The sequence below is a fragment of the Tenrec ecaudatus genome, chromosome 2 (genome assembly GCF_050624435.1).
Source record: "Tenrec ecaudatus isolate mTenEca1 chromosome 2, mTenEca1.hap1, whole genome shotgun sequence".
Lineage (NCBI taxonomy): Eukaryota > Metazoa > Chordata > Mammalia > Afrosoricida > Tenrecidae > Tenrec > Tenrec ecaudatus.
In genome coordinates this window covers 271380513-271398009 of record NC_134531.1, presented here as the reverse complement: position 1 = coordinate 271398009, position 17497 = coordinate 271380513, and the positions used below count along the sequence as shown (strand labels likewise).

General features: G+C 40.1%; 1 non-coding gene across 1 annotated transcript; it reads left to right on the top strand.

Moving 5' to 3' along the window:
- The first annotated feature begins 1999 nt into the window (after positions 1 to 1999).
- LOC142441629 (small nucleolar RNA SNORA48) lies at positions 2000 to 2143 on the top strand. Its single transcript, XR_012782992.1, has one exon. It is a non-coding gene; the product is annotated as a small nucleolar RNA SNORA48 (small nucleolar RNA).
- The last annotated feature ends 15354 nt before the right edge of the window (positions 2144 to 17497 follow it).

The following is a 17497-nucleotide window of genomic DNA, read 5'->3' as shown; positions in this document are numbered from 1 at the left end:
TGAGTTGGATACCGCTTAATGGCAGTGAGTTTGGTTTGGTTTTGGCTGGTTGACCAAGTAATCTATAACACAGGGATTGGCCTTCCCTGTTAATCTCAAAAATATATGAGATGAAATTTTGACATTTTTGCCTTTAACTGGCATTCTAGCTGATTTCTTCCAAGAAACACTGATTTCTTCCAAGATTCACTCATTCTTTTGGCTGTTGATAATATAGTTGATATCCTTTGTCAAAACCGTGATTTGAATTCATCAGTTATCCTTCACTTTTCTTATGATTGGCACGCTTGCACATCCATATGAGTCGACTGAAAATGCCATGGCTTGGATCAGGTTGCATTATTGTCCACAACCTGATAGCCTTGCTTTGTAGCACTTTTAAGAAGTCGTTTACAGCAGATGTATCCAATGCAATATTTCATTTGAATTTTGATTGCTGATAGCATGGGTCCTGATTGTCAACTGAAGACAAAGAAATCCTCCACAGCTTCACTCTTCCTTAGTTGGTCATGTTGTTTGTTGAGATGTGGCTCTGTATCGATAAGGAGGTAACCTGAATACAAGTCTTCTGTTGCCAATGACTTAGTGCTGTCCTGTCAATTTCAACCTGCACAATCTAAAATGATTCAGAAGCAATGTTAAGAATAATTTAAAATTGAACACATCTAAATGCTAGTTTTGATGAAATGTTTTCTATTCGGATTCAATTTGGAAATTTCTCTATGTAAAAGAAACTTATGCAGTACTGTTGCATTAGGCAACACACATTTTGGTGCCTTAAGTGCAAGACTTGTTTCTAGGTAAGTTTGACCTGCTGATTCCAAAATGACACCAGTTTCATCCTCTCAGCGCTAATTGTTGTGATACAGAATAGATGCCAAATACCACTCTTCACTCTGATCTCCCATAACATCAGGATATTTTTATGTAGTGTTTAAATTATTATCTCTTAAGTATGAAGGAAAAAATTAAAAAATAATAGTTTACGCATGAAAATCTGCTTATTTCCTAAGAAAAGCACATATTTCTAATGCAAACTCCCCAGTTATTCAACACACAAGAAGTTCCTTTTTTAAGATTCTGAGAGTGGGCTATGCCGGGACAATCCTGATTAAGATTCCAACAGTGCGCTGCCAACATGTTTCCATCCCATCTCCCTTGATTTCTGGCTTCCATCGTTTTTCATCTTGGTGCAGATTTTCACCAAGGTTCTCTGGAAAGCGATCTAAGTGACAGTGTAGATAACCCTCATGGGAAAGCCCAGCCTGTTGAAATGTAAGACAATGTTGTTGTGAGGTACCATCCAGTCAGTTCCAACTGCACAGTCATCCTTTGTACAGCAGAATGAGCCATAGCCTGTTTCTGAACCATGTTCATAATCGTTCTATTTGCAAGTTATGTCAATCAATTTTTGATGGCGTTCACTAAGCATGAGGTCCCTTTTCAGGGACTGGTCTCTCCTGATAACAGATACAAAGTATGCAAGATGAAATTTTGCCATCCTTGCCTTGAAGGAGCATTCTGGCTGTACTTCTTCCAAGACAGATTTGTTTATCCTTTTGGAAGTCCATGGTATTTTTAATATTCCTCTCTAGAGCCATCATTCAAACTCATTCATTCTGAATCAGTGTTCTTTCTTCAAATGGAAGTTTTCACATGTATCTGAGGCAATTGAAAATAATATGATTTGGGTCAGGTCGACCTCAGTTTTCTAAGTAACATCCCTGCCTTTCAATACTCTCAAGAGGTCTTGTGCAGCAGATGTACCCAATGCAACTTGTCTTTTGAATTCTTGACTGCTGCTTCCATAACCATTGATTGTGGGTCCAACCAAGCAAGACACAATCTTTGACAACTTCAGCCTTTTCTACATTTATCATGATGTTACCTATTGATCTAGTTGTTAGGATATGAGGATATTAAAGAGCATATCCTCTACTAATTGTATGTAGTTGTCTTCTGATTTCCAAGAAAGTTTTTCACCATAGAACAAAGGAGGTACCCCTGGCTATGGGCAAAGAGACACCTGATTGGTGGTGGTGCTCTTATATCAGTCAGGGGCAGAGCAGACTGGCAGCACTTTGTTCATCCTAGCTTGATGCCCAGATCGTGGCCAGGGCTGTTTCATGCATAGGACACATTAAAAAAAAGAAGAACAAAGGAGAATCAGGTACATGATTCATCAATGCTATTTAGAAGTTGTCTGTCTGTGGACCATCAAAAATCCCTGCCTTTAGTTTCTACATGATGAATCCACGTAATTTAAGTGCTATGTTTTCAATGCAGAAACTGTCTTTGTTTTTAAAACTTTCAAATTATGTAGTGGTGGCAGTATGATTCTATCTCACGCCATCAAAGGTTTATTGATGACATTCTTTTTTTCCTTCAACCACTATATATTCTCTTAGAAGTCAATGTTTTCTTTCCAATTGTTCATGTTTGGTTCACTAGCCCAAAGGAATAAAAAGCAAAGAGACTTCGTGTGGCCACTTGGTTGACCAAGAAGAAAATTAATTATTTTCAAGTCTACACAAACCATCAATTGATATTCTTGGTAATTTACCTTTTCCAAGACTAAAGAGATGGCTTAGTACTGTTCGTTTATCCCGGTGGAGTGACCAATTGGAATGGAACCTATTTGTTTAAAAGAACACATTTAAAAGAACACATTTTGCACTATGTTTTTAATTGTTGATGAAAAGAGGCTACTGACTTAATTAATATTTGAAAGAAAATCTTCTATAGAAGCTTTCCAATGTCATTGCAGAATCCCAAGAGGTGGCCTTTCGTAAAGATGGCAGCAAGTACATTTCTTTTTCTATAACATTGAAATTATTCCAGGCTGAAATAGATTTTTTTCCTTTAGTCTGAAGGCAAGCAATTCAGAAGACTCATTGGAAAGATTGATGTTCATGATCACATTACTCAACTCATTCTGGTCAAATCATGTGCACATGAAGTTGTCTGGAATTCTGGGTCGCTGTCCCCACCTTCTTTACCTTGGGTCGTATCAGTCCTGCAGGACTCACCCTCAGCAGTGTGGTTGTTCCTGGAAAGATGGAACAGGTACAAGACCGGTGTTTGAAACAGTTCACATAATAGGGGAGGAAGAGAACCGAGAGCTGTGAAACAAAGGCCATTGTACACATACACACAAATGTGGGTAATTTAAATACATACATTTCCCATTTAAATAAGAAAACTTATAACATCCCAATTCTGTGCAGGAAATATTTTAAAGAGTGGACAAAAACTTAAAAAAAAATCAATCCTGCCTAAGAACCTAGAGCTGATGCTGTCAATCCAACGATGTCTTGAATTGGTGCCCCATTCGCCTTAGGGCCCTTGAGGCCTAAAAGCCGAGACACCAAGAAAAAACATTTTGTTGTTGTGGGCTGTCTTATCCTTGGGAACACTGAATTAATGCTTTTTAAACCTTATAACAAAAATATTCCCTGAAGTCATCTGAAAACTGTACAATTGTTTAGTTTAACTAGTAAACAGTTTGGATTAACAATAGATTACTTTAACTAGTAAAAAGGCTACCTTTGTGGGACATAGCCTCAGCAAAGCCATTTTGTATTTAAAAGTCATACAACAACTGGGTGGGGAAATTCCCGTAAAGGACTCAGATGCTTGGAAAAAATCAAAACTTAGTAACATTTGTTTAAGCACAAAGGGGCTAGAAGACGTAATGACCAGAAACTTACAGATAATGTCCCCAGAATGTTCAGAACATTGTGATCAGAAACTTATAGATAAAGTTCCCAAAATGTTCAGCTAAAGGCTAACCGCAAGGTCTGCTTCTGTTCCTGCTTGCTTGCTTGCACAGCTGCAAAGCCCCGTATTTATCCAACCCTGTAAAAACCCAAGTCTGTGAGCTACCGGAACCACTCTCTCTCCTCAGAGGGCTGGTCCCTGCGCAGGTTCGTTTTCTCCTTTATGTCCCCCTTTAATAAACTGCTTTGCTTTTCACCAGAATCTGAGTAGTTCCTGTCCAGTTCATGTACAACATTTTGGAGGTGCCACCGAGATATGGTGACCAGGTTGTACGTTAGCAGGACAAGAGAGACCCTCAGCCCCAGTTGTTGGATCCTGTCCAGAGCGCTAACAGGTTGGTATGCACTCTCCAGGTTAAGAGAGAGTAGGCTGGGTTGGACGTAACATTCGGGCAGTCCCAGAGGTCCAGGGAGACGTCTCTGTGACCTCCTGTATCTTTCAGACTGATGCCCTACTGGTGGCATATTATTATTTTCCTTATATGTTTAGGTCCTGTGTTATTTGTCTTCTGTTGTTTTCGGTTGTGTGTGGCTTGCTTGCGCTCCCGCTGGTCTTCTGTGAGTGTTTGACTTTTAACAGGTGGAGCGGAACAATGGGTCAGACACCTTTTTCTACCTCTTTTATAACAGGTGTGGAAATATGTTGATGAAAAACCAAGTCATCCAGACCAAATCCCCTACATAGATGTGTGGATTGACATAGCCTTTAATACACCTCTGTATATTTGGAATGTTCTTCCCCCAAGCAGGTCCTGGTGGCAACAGAAAAAGTAACTCAATCCAAGGACAAGAAGCCCCAGCGACTCTATCCCTTAATCCAGAGTGCCGAAGAGGATCTTGAAGCCCGTTCTTCACCCCAAGCTCCCCTTGAGGCAGCCAGGCCCCCTGTTCTGCTTCCCCCTCTCTATCTGTCTGCGAGGCAGGCCCAACCCTTACAATGAAGGCTGCCCCATTCAGTGTCCCCACACCCAAGGGGATGGGTGGGGAAGTATATGCAGAGCCAGGAGGGGAACAGGGCAAGCCTGCTGAAGCCCCAATTGGTATTTTTCCTTTAAGACAAACTGTTCCTCCACCTGGGATAGACCAGGTGGTCCTGTTAGGTAGCTTAGCCTAGGGAATTGGGAAGTCCATTTACGCATGCCCAGGAGAGCCAGCAAAGGACAAAAGCTGGATTTTCCCGCAGGTGGGCCCAGATGGGCGTTATACCTGGAGCAGCCAGGTGATTGCAATTCAGCCAATGGGATTGACCTGGGGTCGTTCACCACACCTACCCCAGGAACCCTTGAAAAGGCAGGGACCGGAAGGGAGAGGGGACTTGGCTTGTCTTTGTCTTGTCTTGCTTGGTGGTCTGGTTGTCTTCGTGGGAGGGAAGAGATCCTTGCGTGACCTGGGGCAGTCAACCTGGGGCAGTCTCTGCCAGGCCGCTTGGTCAAAGGAATCCTATGGGTGCTGCGTAAAACCTGATGCTTCTTTGAACTTTCATTAAATTCACTTGGATCACAAGCCCGGCTTCAGCGTGAAATCTTTCTCGCACAGAGTCAAGGACTGAGGTTGGGATCTAGTCCCGGAGAGAGAAACCTAACAGTCCCTTTCATGGTATATGTTCCTTTCTCCACCAGTAATTGATGTAACTGGAAGCAGCAAAACCCATCCTTCTCTGAAAAGCCCCAAGTCTTAATCTCCTTATTGGAAACTATTTTTTCATAGCCACCAACCCACGTGGGATGATTGCCAGCAGCTTTTATAGGCCCTCTTCACTGCAGAGGAATGAGAGAGGACTCAGAGAGAAACCCATAAGATATTATTCGGCGTAGACAGGCAACCTGTGGCTGTCCCGCATTTGCAAGAAGTCTTGTTTCCAACCCAGCGCCCACCATGGAATCCTAAGGAAAGTCCTCACCAGGTATCACACATTTCTGTTGCAGGGCCTCTGGGGTGTGCTAAACAGCCCATTAATCTAAGGTAAGTGAGACAGTGCAGAAAGCTACAGGTGAGTCGCCAGCCACTTTTCTTGAATGCCTCATGGAGGCTTACAGGCTGTACACCTCAATTTACCTAGAGGCCCCTGAGAACCGCCGGGCCATTAAGACAGGTTTTGTAGCTCAGTCAGCCCCAGAAATTAAAAAAAAAAGCTCGATGGGCTTGAGGGAAAAAAAATCTTAGTGAGTTAATAGAGATAACCCCAAAGGTTTATAACAACAGGGAGGATGCACCAGTAACTGCTATATGGCAGATGGCTAAAATCATGGTGGCTGCTTTTAAAGAATAAGAATAGAAAAATTAAAAACCACAGTCGCATAAGGAAAGAAACGGAAGGTGCGCTTGGGGGCGGCAGGAGCTGTGGAGTCGGGAATCAAATCAAAAGGCCTGGGAAGGCGGCAGAGCGGGAACGTGGGCGGAGGTGGAGCTGGCGGATGAGGGGAAAGAATGAAAGAAAAGAAAGATAAAAGAATGCTGATGGCGCTAGGATGGGAGGAAAGGAAACTGAGAACCCCTGCAGTGGAACAGTGAGATGGCTTCAACAAGATAATGATGCTAAACCATGCCTTTGGAAACCCTGTAATTGCTTCTCTGGTCCTGAATAGACATTGCCACTTAAGTCCCCAAATGAAAGAGTACATGGGAAACAAGCGAGCTGCTGTGGAAGTGAAGGATGCCTTCTTTTCCATTCCTTTGTCTCCTCTAAGGCAGCCCGTTTTTGCCTTTGAATAGGCCGATCCATAAAGAACTTTCACTGGGCAATTAACCGGAACTGGGTTGTTTCAGGAGTTCAAACACTCCCCAACCCTCTTTGGGGAGGCACTGAACCAGGACCTCCAGGAATCCGGAGTAAAGAGATACAAAATTCCACAACTCCAGAAGTGGACTCAGGCAGCAGGTGAACAATGTCTGTGATGTGCCCAAGTTAACATCCCCCACAGAGCATGTCAGCCACCTTAGCCAAGGGCACGAGGACATTCCCCTGGTCAATACTGGGAAGTGAACTTCACCGAGGTAAAACCAGGACTGTATGGTTATAAATATTGGCTTGGAAAAATCAAAACATAGTAGCATGTGTTTAAGCACAAAGGGGCTAGAGGATGTAATGACCAGGAATTTACAGATAAGGTCCCCGGAATGTTCAGGACGTTGTGATCAGAAACTTACAGATAAAGTTCCCAAAATGTTCAGCTAATGGCTAACCGCAGGTCAGCTTCTGTTCCTGCTTGCTTGCTTGCACAGCTGCAAAGCTCCATTGCTAACCCCACCCTATAAAAACCCAAGTCTGTGAGCGATCAGGACCACCTGCTCCTCAGAGGGCTGGTCCCTGCGCAGGTTCCTTTTCTCCTTTCTGTCCCCCTTTAATAAATTGTTTTGCTTTTATCAGAATCTGAGTTGTTCTTGTCCAGTTCGTGTACAACACCTTGAGTGTTATGATCCTGTAAAAAATACTGATATGGAAGGATAACTGGTAGTTCAATGTGTTAAGGATTGGGCTGCTAACCTCAAGTTTGGCATTTCAAATCCCCCAGGTCTTCTCCAGAAGAAAGGTGAGACTTTTTGCTTTCATAAAGGTTTACATTCTTGAAAGGCCTAGGAATCAGCGCTACCCCGTCTATAGTGTTGTTATGCATCAGACTGAACGGGATGGTTTTAGTTGCTAGGTGCCATCAGGTGGGTTCTGGATGATGGCGACAGTGTAAACAACAGAAGGAAACATCACTTTGTTCTGGGCTAACTTCACCGTTGTGAAATCTGAGCCCATAATTGTAGCCGTGGTCATCAATCTGCGTCATCGAGCATTGCTCTTTGTTTCTGAGCCCCTCTCCTTTACCAAGCTTAAAGTCCTTTGCCTCCACTTGTCTGAAAACCTCACGAATAACTGGTGGGAGTGGTCAGTAAATCTCAATAACTTGCACATGCAGAAACTCTTGAGTTGGTATATGGATTACCGTGTATGCGAGTCCTGGGGGCTTAACGGCTACGTGTTAGGCTGCTAACCCCCAAGTCAGCAGTTTGCAACCACAAGGCTCTCTGAGGGAGAAAGCTTTCTATGCCTGTAAAGAGTTAGTCTCAGAAACCAAAATGGGCAGTTCTACCTTGTCTTATAGGATCACTTTGCATTGCCATAAACTTGATGGCAGTGTCCATAAAAAAAACCCCAAAAAACTCAATGGCAGTGAGTTCCGAATCTATTAATGTGTATGTTAACGACATCAACAAGATAAAAAATAACTAGGAAAACCCCCCAATCATTAGGGAAATGCTAAATAATAGTTGAGAGAAAGTATGATGGAACATAAAAACAGTATAAGTATAGATACTTTTATGCTAAAATATTTTTACATTGTGGGAAAATTACATTATACATTCAAAATGCCATCTACTTAGAGATTTCAGCATCTACTTCAATAATTTTTTCCTTTTTAAAATATAAGAATGTGAATTATTAGGAGCACATGTAATTTTTCCAAAATATTAGGAGTAGAGTTGTTTATCTCATCATTATAATTATGATTTCAATTTTAAATGTAAAATTTTAGACCGAGCGTATTTTTTTCTTCAAGAAATTATGTTAATATTGAAAATAAATTAGAAAATGGAGGTGACCATTCTAAATTTTTGCAATAACCAAACCAAATTCCCTTAAATCATCAAGTCAAAAAAAACCCAAAAACAAGTCCTCAAGTCAGCAAAGCCCAACATCAAGTAAGAAATGAAAACTACCCTGTCTGAGGAGAAGGAATGGAAAGGCAACCAATTTTGATTCAATATGTGTGTGTGCGCGCACATGTTCACAGAGCTTCTGGGTGGATTTGAACCAAGTATCTTTAGGATGGCAGTCATTCCTAAGTCACTACTATCACTGATCTTATTATTCTCCCTCTTTACTCTCCCGTATTTTTCCAAAATTTGATTCCCCGCTTACCTGTTACTTCTTCATGCTACTGCTGCAGTCCCTGTGATGTGTCCTTCCTGACTCTTTGTTTACCTGCACTTTTCGCTTTCTTCTTTTGCCTTTCCTCTCTTCCAATTTTATGCCCAACTAGCATGCTAGCTGGAGGCCATTTGTGAGTTGCACAATCGGCCATCAGGTAGCCAACTTGCAATTAATGTCCTTAACCGGTTTGAATGATTGTCTCAAAGAGTTCACATTTTTTATCAGTGACTTCATATACTAAAACCCAATGTCACTGCCACAGAGTCAATGCTGACACATAGTGCCCCCCGCCCCCCAAGACCGCCGTGGCTTTCCTAGACGGGAACTGTTTATGGACGTGGTAAGCACCATTTTTCTCCCACAGAGTTGTTAATAGTTTCAAACTGCCAACCATGCAGATCTCAGCCCAATGTGCAACTACTACACCACCAGGGCTCCTCAGAGACCTCAGATAAATTAATTAATTTTGAATGAATCTAAGTGAATATTGGTCTAGCAATTCTACTCTAGGGATTTTCTAAAAGTAGCATTTGATGGAGAGAATTTTTAATGTCAGTGTTACTGTGAGAAAGAATCCACTTGATGGTAATACCATTTATTTATTTGGTTTACTCTTTCAACTAGAGTGATTCTTTTTAGAGTCTTTCTTAATATGTATTGTGTGTCCTAAACATATTTTACTACATGTTTCTGTACTTACATTATACACATAATCATGTGTGGCATGCTATTTTTCCTCAGGATAGAGTTTGATACACATTACTATTACACCATTAGAGAATTTAGTTCATAATGCTTTGAATTTGATCAAGAACAAATAGCAAATAAATAAACTACTGATAATAAAGTGCAATTATCATGAAGCCTATACAAGACAAATATGATCTGTGATAGAATTCGACATGAGAAATGGACCACCGTCGATTAGCTGCGATGTCTGCAGTGCTGTGTTGGAGACAATGAAGGAAAAAAACACAAATAAAACACATTTCAAAAAGAATAAGATGTTTGGCTTCTAAGAACTTATCATTAGACTAGCATGTTAAATGAGTCCTGCTTATGATAGAACATGACAACTGCTTAAAATTTGCAATAAAACAATTATTTTGTGCAAAATATTCAGACATCAGTTTGCTCTTCATTCTGTACCGCAGAAAATCATTATTTTGGGCAACTGAAATATATGTGTACATATAGAATAATATCTTTAATGGCCTTGCTAGAGCCGTTTATATTTGCTTGAGCACTCACATTTGTGAATAGATCGCAATCATTTCATAAAACATGAAATCTGCTAAACTATTAAAAGTAAACACAGATTATAAAAACATACACGCTTCTTTATAGGAAGTGAGAGAAGTGAAAATAATGTCGTTATTAGAAAATATTTGCAAATTGTACTCAGGCATGTCTGTTGTTTTCCATCTAAGATCCCAGAATTGGACTGCTCTTTAAAATAACTGTTAGTTCAACATCCCTGGGGCTTTCTCTAAGAGTAAAGAAGAAAAACTCATACCATAGTAAAGATACAATCAGTACCAAGTGCAAATAAATGTCCAAATGATTTTATGACAGGCATTAACATTCTTAATCTCTACATGGAATGAGACTGTAACTAACTTGGGCTGATTAATGGAATGCTAATGGTCTAATGGCTAGGTTGTGATTCAGTGGTTTATTTGAATTGTACCAGTTTCCTGAATGCAAGGAGACATTATTAAATAATAAATATTATATTCACTGCACTTTCAAGAAAGAAATCTTAGAGGTAAGTGGATAAGGACATTCAGTATATAATTATTGAATCATTTAAAAAACAATGTGACTCTTAAGGATTAAAAGGAAAAAAGTGTAAAATGTGCTTATTTAATAATTAGAAAAGGAAATGACAAATCTGATTTAAAAATACTCTAATAATGTATTGGCAATGCAGAGCAATGAAGGCTTGACCACTGGTGTTTCTATTTGGTACCGGAAATGAAGAAGGCACATTTCCCACCTCCAGGAGTCCCTAGACCCTGTCCCGAAGCCTGGTGCTTACGTTTAAGTAATTGGCAGAAACCTAATGGACAAAAGCTACTAGAGGGCTTTCTCGTGAAGCAAACAAGAATTAAGACTTGCCTTTTCCACAGCCATGTGTTGTGATAACTTGTCAAAAATGTCTGAGCTGAGTAGGACGGGCAAGTTCTCCAGTTTCACCAAGTCCCTACTTTGTCTATTTTTCCACTGAAAGCTCCTTTGATCAGGAAGAAACCACTGCAGGGGTCCAGAGTTGAGCATGCCCTGAAGGAAACCTGGAAGACCAGCCTGCTGTTTGTCATGCAGAGTAAGTAGAGGTTCTTGGCCCCTCAATAGTTGAGCCTATGATGCTAACAAATCCAAAGGGCATCAGGATAAAGGGAGTTTCCTACATAGACAGCTGCTAAGTGACTGTCAGCTGAGAAGTTCAAACATTTCCTCTCCGTGACTTTGAATCCTATTTTAATTTGCAGCTTTTTTGATCATTAGTAACATCAGGCAAGAGACTCAGACAGCAGTATCTGGCCTACCAAGAGCCTCTTTGTTTTTCTTGTCTACCCTGCTGTGCTTCATAGGCATGATTTATCAGAAAAAACTTTATAGATGAAACAGAGTCGAAGTCTAAAGTCCAGTATACTGAAGGAAGAAAACCTGCCATCTTCACCTTTGAGTTGTTAAAAGGAAGTTTTCTCACTCATGGATGTCCTTCCATTGCTAGACTATATATACATAATTTTGTATCTTCATTAGAAAGATTCAGCTGGTGAGCTGCTGACAAACAGCGATTCTCAACCTGTGGGTCGTGACCCTTTTTGAGTGGAATGACCCTTTCACAGAGGTTGCCCTATTCATAACAGTAGCAAAATTACAGTTATGAAGTAGCAATGAAAACAATTTTATGGTTGGGGGGTCCCCACCACATGAGGAAAACTGAAAGGGTCATAGCATCAGGAAGGTTGAGAACCACAGCTAGAGCTGGGTCTTAAACAGGAGAACTGGACTATGCCTTTCTTTCATGACATATCTTAGAAGGAGGTTAAAACCGTTGTCTTGAGTTGAGACTTTTATTACAGGTAATTATACTACTTGGAGTAATTCAGCTTAAACTGTGAGACAAGTTTCAACAGGCTTTGCTTTACCTCCTTCTGAAAACAAGTCTTTAATGAACAACTTAAAAAATTTAACGGGTCTAGCAAGGTACTTGTTTCCCAAGTATCACTTATCTCCAACTGTTTCCTTATGTCGTCCAGCAGGCGAAGGGAAGAATGCTTGGGATGTGTGTATGTGCATGTGTACATGTCTGCTGAAATTTTACTATGTTGCATCTTAATCATGCACCATTGCCCACAATCATGTTGACTCTTTCCTGTTTCACATCATGATAGACGTCAGACATCTGGAAGATACCAGCGTTATTACCAGGAATGCAGAGCTACTTTTTTCTAAATAAGTTGGAGTAGTCCAAAACCAAATGTCCAAAACCAAATTTGCCTACCACACATAGTCTGTGGTACTTTATCAGTTCCACTGTATTGAAAAGTATCTTCTATGACTTTAGTCCTTTGGATAAAGAAACACCCAAGAAGAGCAAGAGATATGCTGAAAGAGACAACTAAAGAGGGGTTATCCTTACAAGATACTACACTAGGATATAAAATAAAGCTATATCATGAAAACAGTATGCTATTGGAATAGCATATAGGTGTAACCTTTAAGAATCAGAATAGGCATGTAGACAAGTGGATTAATTAATATTGCTCTTCTAGCCAAAGCCTTGCTGACTATCCCCAAATAAACTCTGTTTTCCTGATGGATCTGAGTAAGACATTGGTTATATTGTATGATATCGCTGTGAGTAATTATTAATAGGGTTAATTTTGACAACCCTCTGGCTGGTATACAATTAGCCACCTCTAAATAGGAGGGGACTATTACTCCCAGAAAGAGGGAAGTGCCAGGAGTGGAGTCCATCCTTTGGATTCCACGCCCCCGCACACTGATCCTCCTCGATCTGGGCGACAATTTTGCCAGTAAACTAGAGGAATGGCAGAGTGGCAGCAGCAGCCGAGCCAGGAGCCAGAGCAAGGGAATGCATGTGCACTGCCCTAGCTCACAGACGGAGTAAAAGCTGAGCGCTTTGGGGCAGAAAGCGGGCTTGTGGAGGGAGATACACAGGAGAAATAACTGCGGGAGATGGGTTTGTGGACCCACCAAGCTACAGCTGTCTTTGGCCCGAGCCTTAAAATGGAGTGGCATTCCCTTGGGAATTTATTGTTGTCGTAAGGTGCCACTGAGTCATTTCAGAATCAGTGGCCCTATGTACAGCCGAGCAAACTACGGCCTAGGCCTGTGCCACCCTGTAAAAATACTCATTCTAATGTCTGCGCTGATTGTTGCTGCCACTGTGTCAATCCATCTGTCAAAGGTCTTCCTCTTTTTCATGCCCTTTACTTTACCAAGCATGCTGCCCTCTCCAGTGAATGGTCTCTCCAGATAATACGTTCAAAGCACGTAAGATGATATTGTAACATCCTGGCCTCCAAGAGCATTCTGGTTAGGTTTCTTCCCAAGCAGACCTACGGGTCGTCCGGCAGTCCACCATAATTTCAATAGTCTCCTCAGCTCCACCGCCCCAATGCACCCATTCTTCTTCAGGCTTCCTCACTCAGTGGCCGCCTTTCACCTGCATATGAAGCTATTGAAATATTATGCCTAGGATTACGTGCACTTTAGTCCTCAAAGTAACATCCTTGCTTTTCAACTCTTTAAAGAAGTTTTGTGCAGCAGATTTACCTATTTATTAGCAGCCCTAAAAGAGCTTTGTAATGTAACCTGAGCAACCCAGAGGCCTTTCCATCAGACTGAGGTCCAGAGAGAGGCCTGCGTACCGCACAGCAGAGAAGAAACTATCCTGACTGAACAATTGTATACTAAATATTTTGGACCTGAAGTGCAACCTGCCCACTTCCCGAATACAGCCTGTTATAGTGAGCATCATCTTGTGAGTTTTGTGGAACCAGCTTTCCTCTCATGGTACTTTGAATGGGAAACTCATCTTTCAGTACTGTATCAAAAAATGTTCCCATGCTGTTTGAAAAGTTTTCATTTCCTACTCCCTCGAGATAAGATTGCCAATTCTTTCTCTATAGTTTATTATTGGTTAGAGGCTCCATTGAAAAGTATTCGCTCTTGGCAACCCTGCTAGTATTTGGAATTCAGGTGGTTTTTCCTCCAGTCTTACAGCAACGTTTAAGCGACCACACTGTAACAAACTGATAGAAGATTGGAAGGGCATTTGTGGCTCTGTACAGAAATAGGAATCTTAATTAGAGTGCCTCATTGGAAGCTTCATGAATAGGCAGTTAGATCTTTAGATGACTACAATATAGAAAACCAAGAGGATATGAAGCATAACATTGGAATCATGGTAATAATATGATTATTATAGTCTTAAAAGAAAGGGGGAAAGTGGAGCATTTTAGGTAAGTACTAATGATAAGTAGCAAATACTTTAGGGATATTACAACTAATATATTTAAACATAACTATGATGTTTAGGGTAAAATTGGTTTTAATCTCTTCTGAGTTTTCTTCAAAGAGTTAAACATCTCACCTATCATAATCAAATGAGTAAAATAAATTGAAAATCAAAGATTATGCAAACAATTACATAGCATAAAGTATTTTTTCAGCTTACACTGTCATCGATATTATTGGATAGAATTCTAGATTACTTGATTCAATATTAGCAGTAACCTTGAAAAAATAGATATGTAAACTTCATATCATAGTATTTCAGAATTAGCAATATGTAACAAAGTCGGCAGAGATAACCATTATATTAAAATAAAAAACATAGATAATTAACTATAGCAAGGCAGAGAGGGTACAAGCGTCTTGGAAATAAGCCAAGGTAAAGGTTACCATAGTGTTTGTGGTGTGTGTTGGTATGTGTTTTGTATTTAAATGATGAATTAGATCTAGATGTTAAAATAAAATTCTGGTTTCAAAGAAGTATAGTGCTATTGTTAATGCTAGGATAAGATTTAAACTTATGTAGAAAACTTATTGTAATTGAGCTACAATCAGGCTTTTAAAATCCATTTCAAAGTTCACTATCCTAATAAATATGACTTCTTTATTTCTTAAAACTTATTATGATCTCATTGATTTCAAAGCAAACACATCTACGTTAGTCATCATTCTTCCAGGAATGTATTGCAATATGATCTGGGGGATTTTTTATTTATATTTTATATTTATAAGTATGCTCATAATACATACCCTCAAAGACATCCTATCTGGTCAGTAGGGTAGTTAATTTAATCTCAAAGAGTAATACATTCCAGTGGATGGTAAAGGGTTGTGAAAGAATGGGAGGTAAATTGTAAATGAAGTCAATTGTTGAAAGGATCAAGAAACTGAGGACAAATTGTGGGATTCAGAAAGGGGTTTCCCCAGGTTGTCACCTCCTTGCTAGCTTGTTGTCTGTCAGCTGCTTAGAAGTTTTCTCCCTGAGGGCAGCAGCCATCCAGAGCAATCAGACTATTGTCTGTCCCTCCATAGGTGGGGCTCACTCCCTGCAGCTGAGGACAGTGATTGCTCCTTGAGGGAGAGCACAGAGAATAGGTCATGCCCACTCAAGGAAGACCAAGGCTAGGCTGCCATCTTGAATCTAGGATCCACCCATCTCATGACATGTGTACCCCTAGTCCCTCCCCTTCCTATTATGTGTACACCCCTAGCTCATCCCCTTCCTATTCCTTTTATGCCTCTTGTACGGCCCCTTCCTGTGACGTATGTGGTCACCTGTAGTCAGAGGGGCTTGCATGCCCTTAAGTATATATGAGCCTTGGTTAGAAATATCCTGCCCTCTGTCCTCCTATCATCTCCCACCTCCACGTGGACCACCAAGAGGGGCTGAGGTGAGCGTGTGACCATAAAATGTGTCTGACTCCTTTATTTTATCTTCTCTCCTATCTCTCCTCTCTTCTATGACTTTACTCTGATCCTTACATATTATCACCATACAGTTGCACCTATGGACCCCATAATATTGTTAGAGGTTGGTTTACTCTAACAACAAAGAATCAAAGGGCAAGAGATAATATAGAAGGAAGATATAAACAGTTTGTGGGATGTATCAGGCTTGCACAAGATGGCAAACCTTTTGAGCACAAGTTCCCATCTGGATTTGAGAGGGAGTCAATATGCGGTCTTACATTTTCTCAACCCACACTCATTTATTAATTCACACCACACATATTAAAGGCTAGCACATGTGGGATTTCTGTGACCAAGATCTGACCAAATGGAAACTGGCTACTCTGGCTACTGTGATAAAATGTAAGATTAGTGTACACATTAGTGAAAAGGCTAAGTGTATACAATTACAGGAGTTTGGTGTAAGCATAACACAAAACAGAAAGACTTGAGGGTTGTAAATCATGAAGAATAAACAACAGAATAGAAAAAATAAACACAGCTAGTTCTCAATTTAAAGATATGTTCAAATTATGACACATTGCACTATGACTACCCTCCTTTTTTACCCTTTATGTAATAAGTGTGTGCTACATACAATGTTGCTTCTGGAAACAGTAGCCCAGAGATCAAAGGGCACATTGAGTGGGTAAACCTGCTGCACAGATTTAGAGTTGAGAAGCACGGGGTGACTTTGAAGACTAGGGTGCATCTGATCTAAGCAATGGTTTTCAACCAACTCAAACATGTGCACGCTGGGCATTGAATAAATAAGATAGAAGAATCAATGCATTTCAACTATGGTCCTGGTAAGGAATATTGAAAATACCAGAAGTTCTTCTGGCCTCCCAGAAGAATGAACACATCTGTCTTGGAAGAAGTATAGCTAAAATACTCCTTAGAGACATGGAGGGACAGGCTTTGTCTCATGTACTTTGGACAGGTCAAGAGAGGACATCATGCTCAGGAAAATAAGCAGACATTCAAAAGAAAAAGAAGACTTAACACAAGATGGATCGACACAGTGACTGCAACAATGGGCTGGAGAAAAAGAATTGTGAGAATGGTGCAGGACAAGGCAGTGTTTCATTCATGAGGGTCATTATGAGTCCGAACTCACTCAATGGCACCTGACAATAACAACATACAATGTTGCAGCCTGTGATTGGTTGATGTTATCATCTTCAGGTTCCCAAAGACAAAGTTAGGATTTATAAAGATGCTGCTAGTAAAAAAATGAAATAATAAAAAATTTTAAAAATTAGTCATTCAACTTACCTCAGAACTAACTTAAGATGGAATCATAACAAAGGAATCTCCTTTATATATTCAGTTGTTTTTTAGTCAAAGTTAGCTATAATTTTACATATACATATTTTAGGGAGGTGGGCAGAGGGATAACATGGATATTTCAAGCCATTGAATGGATGTGATGAGTAAGTTTCAATGTTAGAGTCTGCAGGCCTTCTACCTGCTGCTGAATATTGGTAAATAAAATTAGAATAACAGCTGGCATTCTGCTTGCTGGCTCTTGTGAAGGTATGACATAACAATTTATTTCTTAGATAAATGAAAAAATGATAATTACATTAGGTTGCACCAGTATATGTGTTTATACATAGTTCTACCTTTGGCATTATCATTTTCTATTTCACATATATTTATTTATTGAATTAGCAATTAAAATGAAAGGTGTTGTAAATAAACTTACTATGAACTGGATTTGATTGTCTATTATTTGGAAATTATAATTTCTAATATAATTATTACATTCATTTAACAAATACACAAAATC